Source organism: Hibiscus syriacus, unplaced genomic scaffold, assembly GCF_006381635.1.
Source record: "Hibiscus syriacus cultivar Baekdansim isolate YM2019G1 unplaced genomic scaffold, ASM638163v2 tig00005406_pilon, whole genome shotgun sequence".
Classification (NCBI taxonomy): domain Eukaryota; kingdom Viridiplantae; phylum Streptophyta; class Magnoliopsida; order Malvales; family Malvaceae; genus Hibiscus; species Hibiscus syriacus.
This window is the reverse complement of record NW_024062056.1, coordinates 7,004,932-7,022,314: the sequence shown is the minus strand read 5'-3', so window position 1 is coordinate 7,022,314 and position 17,383 is coordinate 7,004,932. Positions and strand designations below refer to the sequence as shown.

Here is a 17,383-nt window from a genome sequence, read left to right as displayed (position 1 = left end):
CATTAAACAACCACTTCGAACATGTTTCTGCAGCATAACAAGGACAAGCATAACGACCTTTGGTACTCCAACCAGATAAATTTGCATACGCATGAAAATCATTAATTGTCCATAATAAAGTCGTGCGTAAATTAAAGTTCTCTTTCTTCAACACATCATATGTTTCGACGCCTTCCCATAACTTTTTAAACTCTTCAATAAGCGGTTGCATATAAAGATCAATATCATTTTCGGGGCCTTTCTCGCCAGTGATTATCATGGATAAGATAAAAGATGATTGTTTCATGCAAATCCATGGAGGAAAATTGTATGGAACAAGTATAACAGGCCAAGTACTATGCGAAGTACTCATGATTTTGAAAGGATTAAACCCATCAGTTGCAAGACCGAGCCTGACATTTCTAGGATCTCTCGCAAAACTTGGAAACTTGTTGTCAAATGACTTCCAAGCTAAAGAATCCACAGGATGTCGTAATAATCCGTTATCGATTCTTTCATCACGATGTCACCTCATAGACTAAGCATTCTTAAAGGACATAAACAGTCTTTGTAGCCTAGGTATGAGAGGAAAATATCCCATAATCTTAACTGGTTTCTTTGTTGATCATGGTTGAGCTTTATCTTCATTTCCATTTTCGGCGTCCCTATTCATCCATCGAGATTTTCCGCATACATGACAAGAATCCTGATTTTTTCGATCACCCCAATACAACATACAATCATTCGGACAACTATGAATTTTCTCATATCTAAGACCCAAATCTTTTATCATTTTCTTCATATCTTTGCATGATTGAGGGATTTTTGAAAAAGGAAACATCTCTCCCAAAAACTCTAACAAATGCATAAAAGAGTTACCTGTCCACCCTCCCAAGCATTTTAAGTGGAAAAGATGAATGCAGAAAGATAGCTTAGAATATTTTGATCCCTTATAAAGTTTTTCATTCATTTTATTCAGCAACTTGTAAAACTTTTACGCTTCTCTATTTGGCTCTTCAACACAACCACTTCTTCCTATCTCAGTGAAATCATTAACATGATTGTGACAATCATTTTCTGTAATAGATTGATGATGATTGTGCATATTAAATGCATCTCGCAACATCCCTTCCATGTCATCTTGTCTAACAGTTCGATGGTGAGAAGTAGCAGGATAAGTCGAATAACTCGTGGAAGAAGATCTATCAGATATAAACTCTCCATGAAATATCCATTTTCTATACCCCGAACAAATCCAAACACAACTAGATGCTCGTACACAACTTCATAAATGTGCCAATTAATGTTAGCACACTTCTTACAAGGGCAAAGAATCATATTCTCTTGGCTTGCATTCACAAAAGCTAGATTTAGAAAATGTTCGACTCCATTTAGATATTCTTCGCTTACCCTTGAGAAATCCATCCAACTCTTATCTATTTCGTACGTATGAAATTTAAATTTCAAATGCTAATTGCTAATATTATAGAAAAATCTAGATTTGAATTGTTTTAAGAATCAAAATTGAAGGAAAATTAGTAAGGATAAGTAAAGAAGAGTTTAATAGCATTGTTGGTGTAAACATAAGCAAATTAGACTAAATTTGGTTAAGAATCGGCTTCAAAAAGGGAAAATATGGGTAAGGTTGTCGGTACTGTTCTATCAGTACCGATACTATAGGCTAAAATGAGAAGAATCAGCTGAAAAAACTTCATTATGATAAATTCTCAACTCTACTCTAATTTCAAAACAATAAATGAGGAACAACTTCTTCCACTCAATTTTACTCAATTGTACTCTAATTTTATGCAATATGTTTCATATTTGACTCATACGTGAAGCCCAGTTGTTTTCAATCATCTTTAATACATGCACATTATGTTCAAAATATGATGATAAAATGATAAATACTAGTTTGCCAAAATGACAGGCAACATGGTTCAAATAAAATTATTCATGAATATAGCAGTATAGCATGAAAATTAAACTTGTACCAGGTGATGAATTGGTGCTGCAGTCAATGATCCAAACCGATACAGTAAGTTTCTCGTCTGTGGACAGTAAGTCAAATTAAGAGTTACAGTCAGCAAAACACACTAATCAGGAATTTCCCACATAATTTCATTAATGATCACATTAAGAATAAAAAAATAACATGATCAAAGTGAGCATGCACGATGAACCCAATAAATATGACTGATACTGTATTATAGGAGAACTTATAGGTTATTCCATCAAGTTATTCCTTCGATGCTACCTTAGTCCACAAAGAATATAGAATATATGAGCTTTAGGGTAAACAAGCCAAAGAATAGATTTGGTGTATGAACTTGAAAACAAAATGCAACAAAAACAAAATATATCAAAGAATTATGCATGAACAATTGCTTACATCATTTTGTATGAGAAGTTTGTACACTAAAATGAAGAGAAACACATGAATAAGGTTTCCCCACATCAATATTATGTTGTCTGCAAACCCAATAATGCTGCTTGTCACTTCTAGAATGAAACTTCAATTGCAAATGCAATGGTACTAAGTGATTTCCACCTAGAGAATAGAGGAATAACCCTACCTTAAACAGCCTGTTGCTTGCTGCTCACCGCTGATGCTGCGGTATCCATGGTTTTAGATCTTTACGCGATTTCAATCGGTTGATAACCTCATCCTATTCTGCTATTGTGTCCTTGAGAGATGCAATCTGCAAGAGCCAGATAAAATTAAAACCATGAATATCCCACATAATTTCATTAATGATCACTTTAATAATAAAAAATGACTTCACAAGTAAGGTCCGGGAAAACTAAATCCTCATAAACTAATTGACTCGTTTTAACATATTTAGGCATGCAAATAACGATATTATATTAAGTACAAAAGGAGAGTGACTGAAACAGGATTGACAGTAACATCACGAGGCTCTCTATGTCCAATGGCTACCTATAATTACTCTACACTTTTGTGAGCTAAAGGAAAATAAAAGAGAAAGGTTCTCTTTGAATTGATGTAGTCAGTGCATTTGCTGGTCTGCCTTTAGAAACACCTACCCAAATGTTGCCGCCCAAGATCCCACTCACGATTACTAAAATATAACAGAAACAACAAATCAAGATTTCAAAAACACACACCCAAAATCAAGATTTCTTGTTTTGAATGGCGTGAATAGTGGCGACTGAAGACGCGACGCAAGAAACCGATGGCGTGAATGGTGGCGACTGCAAGCCCAATTTGCTGAAGATGATACTGAGCGTAGAGCGTGAATGGAGGATTGATAGGATGGAAGAAATTAAGGCTCGGCAAGGAGAAAAAATTTGGGGGTTTCATAAAACTTTGCGGCGTTTTTAAACCAAATGCCACAACCGTTCTTAAATATTGCGGCGTTTATTACAAAAAACGCCACTAAATTACAGAACTATTACGACGTTTACATAAAAATGCCACAAAAATCTTTATTCTTCAGCGGTGTTTCTACATAAACACCAGTAAAGTAATAGTATTTTGCGGTGTTTATAAAAACATGCCGCTAAAAATACCAAATTAAACCTGTAAGGAAGCATACATGACTATTGCGGTGTTTATAATAAAAAAGCCACTAGAGTACTACTATATTGCGGCGTTTGTTGAAAAAATGCCTTTATAAATTAATCTTATTATGGCATTTGTATAGAAACGCCACTATATATGAAACCTATCGCATCGTTTTTCATACAACGCTGCTAAAGTACTACTCTTTTATGATATTTTTTGAATAAACGTCACTATATATGAAACATATTGCGGCATTTGTGGAGACAAACGCTGTAAAAGGTCATTTTTATTTACCATTCTTTAGGTAAGAATTGGAGGTATCAATGATCAAATTATGGTTTTGTTAATCTCTACTAGCTTATGTGGAGAATTGAAACTCAACCCATAATTAGTATAAATTAAATGAGGAAAGTATAAAAATTATCGGCCATCAGTTGTCGACCGTAGAGAGAGAGCTGCACTGATGAACGGTTTTTCGAGGGGGCCTGGAACCTTCGAGGATTTCACGGTCGCGTGGGGTTTTAGTCTCTAGGGGAGAGGTGACCGTGTAGAGAATGTGGGGAGAGCTTAAACAAAAAAGGGTTTTAAATTTTTAGGGTTTTTAAAACTTTTTACGTGAAATAGAAATCAAATAAGGTTATACTTATAATTTGCGGCGTTTGTAAAAAACGACGCTAAAGTACTACTCTGTTGTGGTGTTTTTTGAAAAAACACTACTATAGATTAATCCTTTTGTGGTGTTTGTTAAAAGCGCCGCTAAAGTACTACTCTATTTCGGCGTTTTTATGAAAAATGCCACAATAGATGAGCCATATTGCAGCATTTGTATAAAATCGTCGCAAAAGTACTATTCTATTGCGGCGTTTGCATATAAACGCCGCTAAAGTATTACTCCATTGTGGCGTTTGTTGAAAAATGCCACTATAGATAACCCTATTGCGGCATTTTCATACAAACGCATCTAAAGTTATCATTTTGTGTCGTTTGGAATGTAAACGTCGTTATATGTTTAAAGTTAGTGGCGTTTACTCTAAAAATGAAGCAAAAAAGCCATTGTAGAACAGTTCTGCTCTAGTCTTGGAAGGAAACTCCAATATCTCAATGGCCTTGAATTCATTCAATCCGGAACGTCTTGAACTAAGCCAACTATTTAGATCATTTGTACCAAAGGATCGATCATGTTAAAAGGAGTATATTTTACCAATCCAAGTCTTATTTTCCAAATTTGGTTCTAGAGCTTCGAAAATTTTTAGGAGTATCGAAAGTCTATAACAAATATTGTAGAGGGGTTCAAATTAGTATTAATTACTTCCAAATTGTAACACCCTTACTCGATTTGAACATTTGGTCGGACAGAAAATGCCACATGTGATTAACGAAATGCAATTATTATGTTAGCGTTCAATTTGATCGTATAAAATGCCATACACATATATAGGGACTAAATTGCAAACAACGAAAACTTAGGACAATTAATTTCTTTAATAAAAGTTGGTCCCCATCTAAAAACTGCAACTTTATATCAAATCGATTCCTTGCAAAACCATTTATAGTAATGGATAATGTAAGAAAAATGTGAAAGTCTTATTTTTCAAATCTGGCTTCGAGTTTCAGAACTTTTTAGTACTGAAACTACACTTTAGCTTTACACCCAATTCTCTTTGTATGAGTTATTATTTTGAAAAGCTTTATTCTTGACCAAAGTAGTAGATCGAAAAATTGAAAATATCATGGGAAATGTTTGGAACAAAAGCCATGGCCTGGATTGCTGATATCTTAACACCAGGATATTACTTCCTTTTTACTGCATTTTAATCTCAAAACGCATGTTCAGTTCACAATTTAGTAACTGTGAAAACAGAAATAAGCCAACAATGGAAGATTGCAATGCTTTCTTGGTGAACACAGAAACTAGTGATTTAAATAGCAGTCTCCTATCGTAATAGCGCCCAGAGGCGGAGCTCTATTGAGTCTAAGGGGCCCGGACCCCGGCTCCGTAAAATTTTTATATATTTGATTGATTTTAGTTTAATAGTATTTTAATTTATGAAAAAAATAAGCATTCTAAATATTTATTAAATATTTAATTAAGTATGATCTAACTAAAGAAGGATAATCTCATGTTTTCAATTTTTTTGTCTAATAACAATTTACGTTATTGAAAGTTTAAATATTAGACAAATTAAGTATTGTCTTCTAAATTTTATATTTAGGAAAAAGGGTAACTTTTTTTCTTATAATAGATTCAATTTATCATTTTTTCTTCATCGTATTTTTACATCAATGTTTTAAATACTTACCATTGTTTAGAGTTTGAAGTTAGGGTTTAGGCTAAGGTTTATAATTTAAGGTTTAGGATTAAGGTATCAGATGATGCAATTAAATAATTTTGAGGCTTAAATTAATGCGAAAATACGATAGGGACAAAAATAATAGATTGTGTATACTACAAGGCAAAAGTAACTCTTTTACCTTAAGTTTAAATACATAATAAGTCATTATATTTGTTTTAGAAAAAATTAGTATTTCAGCCTCTGTCAATATTTAATTTTGGCTACATCCCTATAGCGCCGTTACATAGTGATAGCGGTGCCGTCGATACTGTTATTGCATGACCACAATATCCGTAATCACTGCAAAAGCGCTTGTTGTGCCTCCCATCGTGATAAACGCGAAGTGAAAAACGTGGCTGCAGTCCTAATTTAAATCCCTGATGATTGCTGAAACAGAAACAAAACGTAAAAGAAAACGACACCCTCTACCACTACAGATCAAAATTTTCAGTTTTGGCTAAATTCACATGTGAAAACTTCCATTTCAACCTGATATCAAATATGAATGACGTAATAAGATGCGAAATTCACTTTCTTCTCAGATATGAGAGGGTTCAAAGCATTAACAAATGCAGATTCCATACTTCACCATTAAACTAATCTGTGGGACACTGCTGGTTCTGATTCATAGTCTCTTAGCTTAAACAAATGGCTGTAAACACAGGGTAGCAATTAAGTCTAAGCAATAAGAGCTGCTATCTTCCTCGAGCTACACAAGACAAGATAATAAGGGCCAACTAATCTTCTTCTGAATCACATAAGAAATTTGCTTTCTCGTAGTAACAATAATGTAAACTTGAAATCAGGTTTCCATGAGCTCTCACATGCCAGAGGTAAACTGAAGAGGTGGCTCGAGAGAATGGCTCTATCGACACAGTTATTCCAATTTAAGATTGGGAGTAGGAATACAGTATGAGCCTGCATTCGAAGCACCATCGATTCTTGATTACTCTTCAACTGAATCATACACCAGGAAAATGAATTATTCACGGAAGAAAAAGGAATAAAGTATACACAGCAAAAGAAGTGCAGCGGCTTACCTTCCTTAGCACCTTCTTATGGTAGCGATAGCCCTACGCATAGCACAAAAAGAAACATATTACAGTATAAAATCAAAAGCTGTAGTGTTAAAATCAGATTCAAATTGAGTAATCACAGGTTACTAGATTACCTTGTCAGTGCCATAGATATAATCACAATAAGTAAAGACCGAAGCGAAGTTGCTCTGGCTTTGTTGTCCAACATAATGATGGTAATCATGGTAATCTGCACCACCATAGAATGGGATATATTTTGTGGGAGTCCAGTGGAAGTCATATCTGCATTATAAAGTTGACACTATGAACTGCAGCTTAAGCAACAGAAAGCACTTACTAGCTTTGTTAAACACCACCAACAAACTGCATTAAGCTTTGAATACAAAAGCAGCCACAGTTCAAGCACAATGCTATGTTTGCCTTACCACTAACCATTCAAGGACTATCATGACTGTAGCGGATATAGAAATATTTTTGAGGGCATATATTAGTAAAATAAATTTTTTATTTGGGCGGACACAATCAATAAAATATATAACTATATGAAGAAAATATATTATAAAGTGGGCAAGTGACCACCGTCACACAAGCATTGATCCACCACTGTTCCATGGCTAACTCGGGGCAGAAAGTTATCAATACCAAAGTACTCAATTTGATTGTCATTACAAAAGTCTAAGTCTTAAATTCGAAACTCATAGGAACAAAGCAACAAAGGGCAGTGAATAAATTGGAAAAGTAAACATATTATCAAGAGAAAATACAAAGAAAATATGGTTTAGTTGCAGCATGCATACCCGCTGTGTGTCTCTATAGCTTCAATCTACCGTAGAGCTATCCACAACCAAAATGTGATCATATGCCCTGGAACAATTGCAGGCCCAAGAAAAGTAGGAACCCCAAGGATCAAAACCTCAAGCCAATGAGCATATGGTGCAGCAAACGCAATGGAAGCAGAGTATTCATGGTGAACCCTGTGAATTTTCTCATACCCCCATTTGCCATGCAGGAATCTGTGAATCCAATAATTGGTCTAATCTTCTACCATGAAATATACAGTCAACTGCGCTACAATCTCCCATTTTAAGGGCAATGGCAAACCCGTTCTAATCCCAACCATCTATCAACAAAATATATTCAGTTTTACATAAATCTATAACATGATTTAGCTAATCAAAATAAGACAAGGAAACCGAAAACACGACTGCAATTTAAATCTTGAAACCTAAGTATAAACGAATTTCCTACTATCAATAAATCTATCACAGTCCAAGAAAAACCAAACTTTCACCTCAAATGGCTATAACCTTAATTGAAGGATACGAGGCAAGCTGTAAAGGACCCACAAGGAGAACAAACGTCCGCATAACATCTTTATAGCATCTGAACATTTCGGAAAACGACCTGCTAACTTTGGGCTGAATCTTGTACTTATCGAATCCCAGAGGTCTCATCATCTCAACGAAAACAAGCGGCAAAGGCACGAAAGTAAATATGAGGAACAGAAACAAAATGTTGTGGCAGTAAAGATAGTAATCCGATTTTCGAGCCGAGTAATTGAACCAGAATGTCTCGGCCTCCGTTAAGTTCCGTCCTAGGAATGTAGCAGCCTCCTCGATTGTATTAATGGGTATCATCTTTGGTGTTGCCTCGGCGGTATCAGTGAGTGTGGAGGCAATCAATTAGTGGTTATGGTAGATGTATCGCAAACAATAGATGCAGGAATTTTTAAATGAAAAGTTTCAGACGGTAATGTTTCTTGTATCAGATAGTGGTAATATATTAATAGGGAATGGATCCTAACCCATAATAATATATAGAATACATATATCATGCACTTCTTGGATCGTCGTTACCTGTTTGTCCGCATGCAGGGATAGAGCTATCTTATGAGAGGGGGTGGGGGTGACTCCATTCCGAAATTAGTTGAATTCATTTACTTTTTTAGATCTCTTATTTTTTTGATTTTTTTTTTAAAAAAAATGTTCAATGACTTGATTTCTTTAGGTTTTTAAAAACCACGGGAAATAAAAAATGCTCTATATACTTTGGAAGATACCATGTAAAATTGATTGACCAAAAAGACAACGTCGGGGTGAGCCAAGGCAGACGGATGTTGACAAATCTGACAGAATCCACGTTCAGGAACCGTTTACGTCGGTCTCATATAGAGACATTCTTATGGGTGGTAGTTATATTCCATGCATAACTGAAGAAGATGATATTGAATTCATGGAGGGAAACGTTGTTCGCGGGGGTTTTGATGGCCTTGTTTCTATTGGCTTCTCCCTTAGGGCTCAAGACATAACGAATAAGAGCTCCTGGGGCGGTGTTTTGGTTACACGACGCTTTAGAATAAAATCTACAACATCCGGAAGCCTTATCAAACTGTTTACCTTATAAATACTAAAAACGATTATTTTCTTGTTTCTCTTCGTACAGGCTCTAACAATTTGAAAGCACTCTTCTATAGACCTTGGACAATATTTGTACACTATCTAATACTTGAACCTTGGACGTCAGAGTTCGTTATCTCTCAACGTGTCCCTAGTAAAATAGTTGCATGGATTCGTCTACTAGGTTTACTTGTTACTCTCTACAAGCTCAGAATCGTTACTAAAATTGGGGAGTATATATTGGGATGACAATAAAGATAGATTATGAAATTGAAAGTGGGAGAAGAGAGCGTTTTGTGAGAATGGTCGTTAGTGTTGACCTTAAAAAGTCATTAGTATATAAGTTGCTTATTAATGGTCATATCCAAATAGTGGAGTATGAATCGTTGCCCCACCATATGCTTTTATGTGGAGTGTTTGGACATGTGGAGAACATTGGTCTTGAGAAGTCTTCAAATGCACTGGACATGCCAAATACCTAAAGAATCGATGGTAGTGGAGTGTCAGGTACCCATAAATCAACTTAACTCGAAACCATATGGACCTTAGATGGTTGTTGGAATGTGGCAACAGCATAATGCTAGGAAGCAGGTGGCTGTCAAAGGAAGGGAGAGAGAGGTTGTTGGATCCAGGTTTAGCCTTATTCATGATGTTGTTATTGATGATACTTATGTTTCATGAGGGGTGACTCCATTCCGAAATTAGTTGAATTCAATTATGTTTTTAGATCTCTCTTATAATAACGTCCCAAAATTTGATTAGGGTTTTATTTTAAAATGGTATGGTTCGAGGAGTAGTCAAAAACTTTTGTTTAGAGTGTGATTAGATCACTCAAGAAGTTTTGTCATTTTAATAAAAATTACTTTTGCAAAATTATTAAAAAAACAAATCTCAAAAAATGAGTTTGGGAATCAATTATGTGTTGGAAATGATTTGCATCTCATAACTCTCTAAAATCGGTACCTAGAAAATTATATCGTCTTCTTTACAACAAAAATAAAAAAATTCAGATTTAATTTAACTAGATATCCCTTTTATAAACGACCCATACGAATTCTAACTTATTAATCCTTGAATTTAAGAAGGAAAAACGCAATATATAACCATTTCCTAAATCAACCTGTTCTTTTTCCAATTAAAACTAAAAATATCACTATTATTATTCAAAAATTCTTTATTAATCCATATTTCTAGATCATAAATGAACAAAAATATAAACATATTAAACTACTAATATTAATTTATTTTATATTATCAAACATTTTAAAAAGAATAAAGAACGTTTGTTTATTTATAAATAAATATCGAGACCGAACTTTTTATGAGTGTAAACAATATTTTCTCGATAAATTTAAATAGTTGAACACTTACATTTTTCTCGTGTCCAAGTTTCAAGATAAAATCATTTTTTAGGTTTCATTTGCCGAAATATCCTTTCATTTTTAAATTATTGAGTAGTTCTTCTTATGCCTTAAGATAATCATCTCACGATAATGTTAAAATACAGAGATATTACCCTTAGTCTGATTGTTTGATCTAATGAAATAATATTCAAAAGAATATAATACTTTATAAGTTAAATGATATATGAAATTGAATTTCTATATGCGAACAAACACATGTATTTACGTATTTCATACACATACTATGTTAATAAAGATGATGGCGAAACATACATATATTATTTACAAATTACTATTATTTAATATGAAAAGTAATGGCTACATTGTACATACGTATATACACATAAACATATAAGAATATACATCAGGTACAAAATAAACATTCATATACAACATATACATATATGAATATATTATATAAGAAAACATATAAACAAACCTAAAATAGGTACTTTGCGGCATCTCTCTCTCCCTCCCCCTCTCTCTCTTTCCCTCTCCCATCCCCCTCCCTCTCCCATACCCCTCTCTCTCTCCCTCCCTCTCCCCCGCTCTCCCTCGCTCTCCCTCTCTCCCTCGCTCTCCCTCTCTCCCTCTCTCCCCCTCTCCCTATTTCCCCTCTCTCTCCCCCTTTCCCCACCTCTGTCTCTCACTCCGTCCCTTCCTCTCTTTCCCTCTCCCCCTCTCCCCCTCTCCCCCTCTCCCTCTCTCCTTCTCTCTCTCATATATATATATATATATGCGCTACATGTATGCTTAAAGTTAAGAACACACCCTTTCTCTCTCAATTTTTTTTCCTCAACCCTAAAATTTTTAGTTATTTGATTAATCTTAATGTTGGTCGTCGTCGTTAATATTTTTCATTTATTTTCTTAAATCATATTTTTTGTTTTATTTTGTTTATTTTTTAATAACTCTGTCTTCCTGACACATTTTACTCTGCTTTAATAGCACATTTTTTATGTGTTTTCAGTCGTTTGGACATTGTTTTCATTTATATTTTTTTTTCACAGGGTTGGATTCGACATCTTTACGACTGATTAAGATGATATCTATTTGTTATCATGCTGATCTTTCCTACTTTGGACCATTAGATTGATTTGAATATGCGATTTGCATTTGTTGATTGTTTTCTCATGTCGCTCGACTCTGATTTACGGTTTGTTGATGATATTTCAGTTGTTTATTTTCTTTTATGGTTTGTTTGTCGATGCAGTCAAATTTGTTTCTATCTATATTTTGTTCAAGCTTTTTGGTTAGATTTTTTTTAACATTTTCCTTTTTGGTCATTATTTGATCTAGGTGGCTAATTTTTTGTATCAAAAGGTATAAAAAATATCCTAATTATATTTAGTTATGTTTACAGTTATACTTATAAGCATTCATTATAATTCTAGATATTTATTATTTTTAATAAAACTAGCGACTTTCTATCAATTATATATATATATATATATATATAATTACACGGAAAGCTTAATATAACGTAAAATATATATTTAATCATAAATAAATATATGATAAAATAAATTGGTACAAATGTTTAAGTATATATGAAAAATAAATCTAATATATATTATCAATCACATGCAAATGAATAGGAAATTAAAATAAAATTAGACACTAAATGACGATTGGAGAAAATGACAATGGCTGTCTATAGATCTCGACAGTGGTAGTTGGAGTTGGTCTGACAGAACCCACGTTCAGGAACCGTTTACGTTGGTCTCATATAGACACTTTTATGGATGGTAGTTACGTTCCACCAATGAATGAAGAAGACATCTTTGGGGAATATGATATTGAATTCATGAAGGGAGACATTGTTCCTGGGGTTTTTGATGGCCTTGTTTCTATCGATTTTTCTCTTATCAAGTCATAACGAAAACGAGGTTTGATCGAACGGTTGTTGTTGAGCTCCTGGGGGTGGTGTATTGGCTACATGACGCTTTGGAATAGAATCTACAACATCTGGAAGCCTTATCAAACTATTTGCGTCATAGATGCTAAGAACAATTATTTTCTTGTTTCTCTTCGAACAAGCTCTAAATATTTGAAAGCTCTCTTCTATAGACCTTAGATACTATTTTGACATTAACTAATAATTGAACCTTGGACCTCGAAGTTCGTTGTCTCTCAACCTTTCCCTAGAAAATAGTTGAATGGATTCATCAGCTAGGTTTACTAGTTACTCTCTACAAGCTTATTCTAATTACTAAAATTGGGGGGTGTAATAGGATGGTAATAAAGATTGATTAAGAAAATGAAAGTGGAAGAAGATAGTGCTTTGTAAGAATGGTTGTTAGTGTTGACCTTAGAAAGCCATTAGTATATAAGCTACTTATTAATGGTCATGTCCAAATCGTGGAGTACGAATCGTTGCAACACCGTATGCTTTTCATGTGGTCGGTCTGGAAATGTGTCGGAAATTTGTCTTGAGAATCCTTCGGATGCACAGCTGGAAGTGCCAATACCTAAAGAATCGATGGTAGTGGAGTGTTTGGTACCCATAAATCAACCTTGCTCAAACCCATATGGGCCTTGGATGATTGTTGGAACATGCCAATGGCGTAATTCTAGGAAGCAAATTATTGTTAAAGGAAGGGGGAGAAAGGTTGTTTGCTCGACGTTTAACCCCATTCAAAATATTGTTGTTGATGACACTTACGTTGAAGAGAGGTGCCATGCCCGGATGTTATTACCAGCCACAATCCCCTTATGAACACACTGGTTCATGCTGCTAGGCCATGTGTCACCTCTGGTAGTGCATCGAGGGACTCCAAAAGTACTAAGTACAAGAGCCTCATGGAAATCTATAAGCCCCTCACTATATCCAAAGTTTCCCCAAGTAACTCGTAATTTCTTCCTAGAAAGTCGGGTAACAGCACTCTTACCAAAATGATGAGTCTCCTCATGTCACCATACTTGATAGGATGTAGCATTTCACCCCCGTCTTCCCCAAGAACGTGAAATCTAATATCAATCTTACTGTGGGTGAATAATGTCCTCACCTTGATGCTTACTCAGGATGTAACTAGTGCATCGGATGTTGAACCCACAAAGAGTAGGAAATCACAAATTAAAATTGTTAACTTTGAATATAAAAAAGTAAATGTTGTGATTGATTGGTAACAGAAATATAGCAAAACTATTGAAATCAAAATGTAGGGTTAGGGAATCTCATGAAAACCAAAGGAATACTCATACCGATGGACCAGATAATGTTGTGTCAATTGGTAGCTCTTATCATGATATTGGTGTAGCAATGCAGGTTATGAGTTACGTAATGATTAAAGAATTTTTTTTTCAAGAATTAGACACTCAATCAATTAGAATTAATTTTCACCAAATCCATTGATCAAATAGTTAACAAATCATAATCATTTGCAGCGCAAATTTCTTTATACTAACATCATTTTCATAATAACCGATGCTTCAAACAAAGTAGCATGCAACCACAATAATTTCTATTTTTAAAAATGATAAAAATGAAACATACATAAGTATATTTTTATTTCTAAAAATATCAAATAAAGATCCAGCACCATAAATGCATTGTTTAAATAAAAATCATGGGAACTCAGCGCTATGGAGAAAGCTCAAACGATGGTGAAGGATTCAGGAAAGAAAGGTGAGATTCAAACCCTGTTTGTTCAAAACATACCACCTAGATACCATTGGAGTGGCTTGAGGCAATTATTCGGTAGGCATGAAAATGTGGTTAGCTCTTAAATAGAAAGGAAGAATGACAGAATGGGGAAGCGATTTGGTTTCGTTAGATTCTCAAATAGAGAAGATTCAGCCAGAGCAATGCAGAGACTAAATGGTTTTTGGTTATTCGACTATCGACTATCAGTTAAGGAAGCACGATACATGGACAAGAATTAGAGTAGGAATCTGAATAGTCCTTCAACTTCAAATACAACCACAAGGGTAACTATAGCTAAAAGTTCTAGTGGAGAAGATCCTGAGGCGCAAGCATATAGGAGAAGAAGGACTATACAGGGGGTTATTGATGAAGATGTCATTCGAAAACTTCAGAAATGTCTGGTAGGAACAATGGCGACGGTTTGCTCATCGACTCAGGTGGAAGATAGGCTATGCGCAGGAGGTTTGGGTGAGATTAAGATCAAGTTTCTGGGAGGTAGAGATTTTTTAATAGAAATTGTTGATGATGAGCTGTATAGGATCATAAAGGAGCATAAATAGTCGTTCTTACTTGAAGTTTTCCTGGAAGTTCATCCATGGACAGAATCTTACAGAGCAGCAGAAAGAGTTACTTGGATTAAGTTAATCAGTGTGCCGTTACATTGTTGGAATCATAACACATTTAAAAGGATAGCTGAGCAATGGGGAGAATGCTTAGCGATGGGTGAAAATGCTCTTCAGGAACTGGGATGTGAGGAGATGTCTATCTTGATAGCAACTAGTAGAAAGGATTTGATAGATGAAGTGGTCGATTTGGAAGCAGGAAGAGATGTTTTTAAAATAAGAATTGTGGAACAATCAACTACCAGAAGTGAAGCCATCAGTTCTAAGCGAGAAGTTAAAGCTAATTTAGCTGATGGTGAATCGAGCTCGTCGGTCGGCAAGTGTTTAGACTCCTCGGGGGAAAAGAATTCAGAGAGGAGGAAAGAGGAAGACGATAGCCAATTATGTTATATGGGGAACATATCGAGGGGCGGCAATTTGTCGGGTATGGATGAGGATGATAGAAACATAGGGGAGGAAGCAATAGTTGGGTAGAGGGATAATGACGTGAGCTCTGGGAAAATTCAAAAGCAATTTGAGGCAGGGTTGGGACACGAGGGGGGAGTGGTAGAAGATGTTAGTAGGTTATTAATTAAAGCGGTGGATGCTAATGAGGGAATAAACGAAAATTGAAAGGACTTGTCTCTATGGGAAGGGGGTTTAGGGTCAAAAGCGGTGAAGGACACGATTTTTATGGGCCTTACAAACTTTTTACCAAAAAAAACTTCCAAAGGACTAGAAGACCAATTGGACGTGATTGTGGTTGAACTAGAGAGAGCAAGCCCACGTTGGGGGCAGAGGGGCGACCACGGGATCAGGGGGTGTGTAAGTTATCTATTTTAAGTGAGGATAGTTTTATGCTCAAAACCAGGCATAACGAAGGAACTAAGGCGGGGAGAAATAAGAAATATAGTTCTCTTCAAAGAATACAAGAAAAATACGATGATATCCAGAGAAAAAGTCGAAGTTGTCGTGTTAAGAAAAATCAGAGGAAGGTGCTAAGCGAGGAAGAGTTGACTGAAATCGAAGGCAGGTCTTTTTCTGATTCGGATCTTCAAGAACGATGGCAGAGACAAAAGAAGGAAGCGAAAAAAACTCTTCAGATTGGCAGAGAGCTGGGTATTCAATTTAAAGGGTAAGAGGAGGCTTTGGTTAGGGAAATTTCAGCTACGGATGACTTTGAAGGAGAAACCCAATCCCAATCCATCGAATTCTAGCTGGAATACGAGGGGGAGAAGTTCATATGCGGATATTGTCTCAGAATACAAGAGGTATGGGCTCTAATGTGAAAATTTCAGAACTTAGGAGGTTTATTCGGACCCATAGAATTAAATTTGCGTTATTACAAGAGACTAAGAAGGAGGATTTTAAGGATGCATAAATAAGTAGATTTTGGAGTGATGATGACTTTGATTTTAAATTTTCGAAAGCAATGGGTAAGTCTAGGGGTCTATTGACTGTGTAGGATAAGAATATATTTCAGATTCTTGATAGCTTAATTACAGACCGATTTATTTTGATAGAAGGGAAGTATGCCTCAGAGGATTTGATATGCTCTGTTCTGAACGTTTATGCACCTTGTGAAGTTTCTGATCAAGTTACTTTATGGAATGTGATTGTGGAAGTTAGGAGGAAAAATAACAATAGATGGTTCATGGCTGGAGATTTTAATGCCATTCTAAATAATAGTGAGAGAAGTGGTTGCTCCTATAGACAATCAGAGATTGCAGCATTCAATATGTTCATAGAAGATTGTAACCTTTTTGATGTGCCTTTAATTGGGAGGAAATTTACCTGGTTTGGGCCGGCAAATAGAAAAAGTCGTCTAGACAAAATCTTTGTTGAAGATGAATAGTTCCATGAAAATAATGACGTATCTCTACTGGGATTACCAAGAATAGTCTCGGATCATATCCCTATTTTATTGGGGAAAGAGATGATTGATTGGGGGCCTAGACCGTTTAAATTGATTAATAGTTGGTTAAAACAGGAGAACTGTACTGAGATCATCAAGAAAACGTTACAGCATGAAGAAGCTTGTGATGAAGATTTTAGTGTGAAGTTAATAAGAGTGAAAGGAGCACTTCAGAAGTGGAATACTCAATGTTACTGGCTGAAATTGGGTGATGAAAATTCTGCTTTTTTCCATAGAGCAGTAAAGATTCGGAGCAAAAAACGTCTGATTTTGGGAGCTAATTTGGGGGAGGACAATGACTTGGAGCCGGAAAAACTTAGAGCTAAAGTTTTTAATTTTTTCAGTAATCACTTTAGACGGAAGAAGAAGGAGTGGAAAACGGAGATCAATCTTCCGTTCAAACAACTCTCAAGGGATGATGTTGAGGAATTGGAAGTGCCTTTTTTCGATTGATGAAGTTAAAGATGCAGTGTGGAGCTGTGGGGATGTCAAAGCTCCGGGACCGGATGGCTTTAATATAAAATTTTTCAAGAAGTCATGAGA

The 17,383-nt window shown here is 35.4% G+C and overlaps 1 pseudogene; it reads right to left on the bottom strand.

The window, feature by feature from the left end:
* Positions 1-6,827: 6,827 nt before the first annotated feature.
* LOC120199271 lies at positions 6,828-8,551 on the bottom strand (annotated as a pseudogene).
* Positions 8,552-17,383: the final 8,832 nt, after the last annotated feature.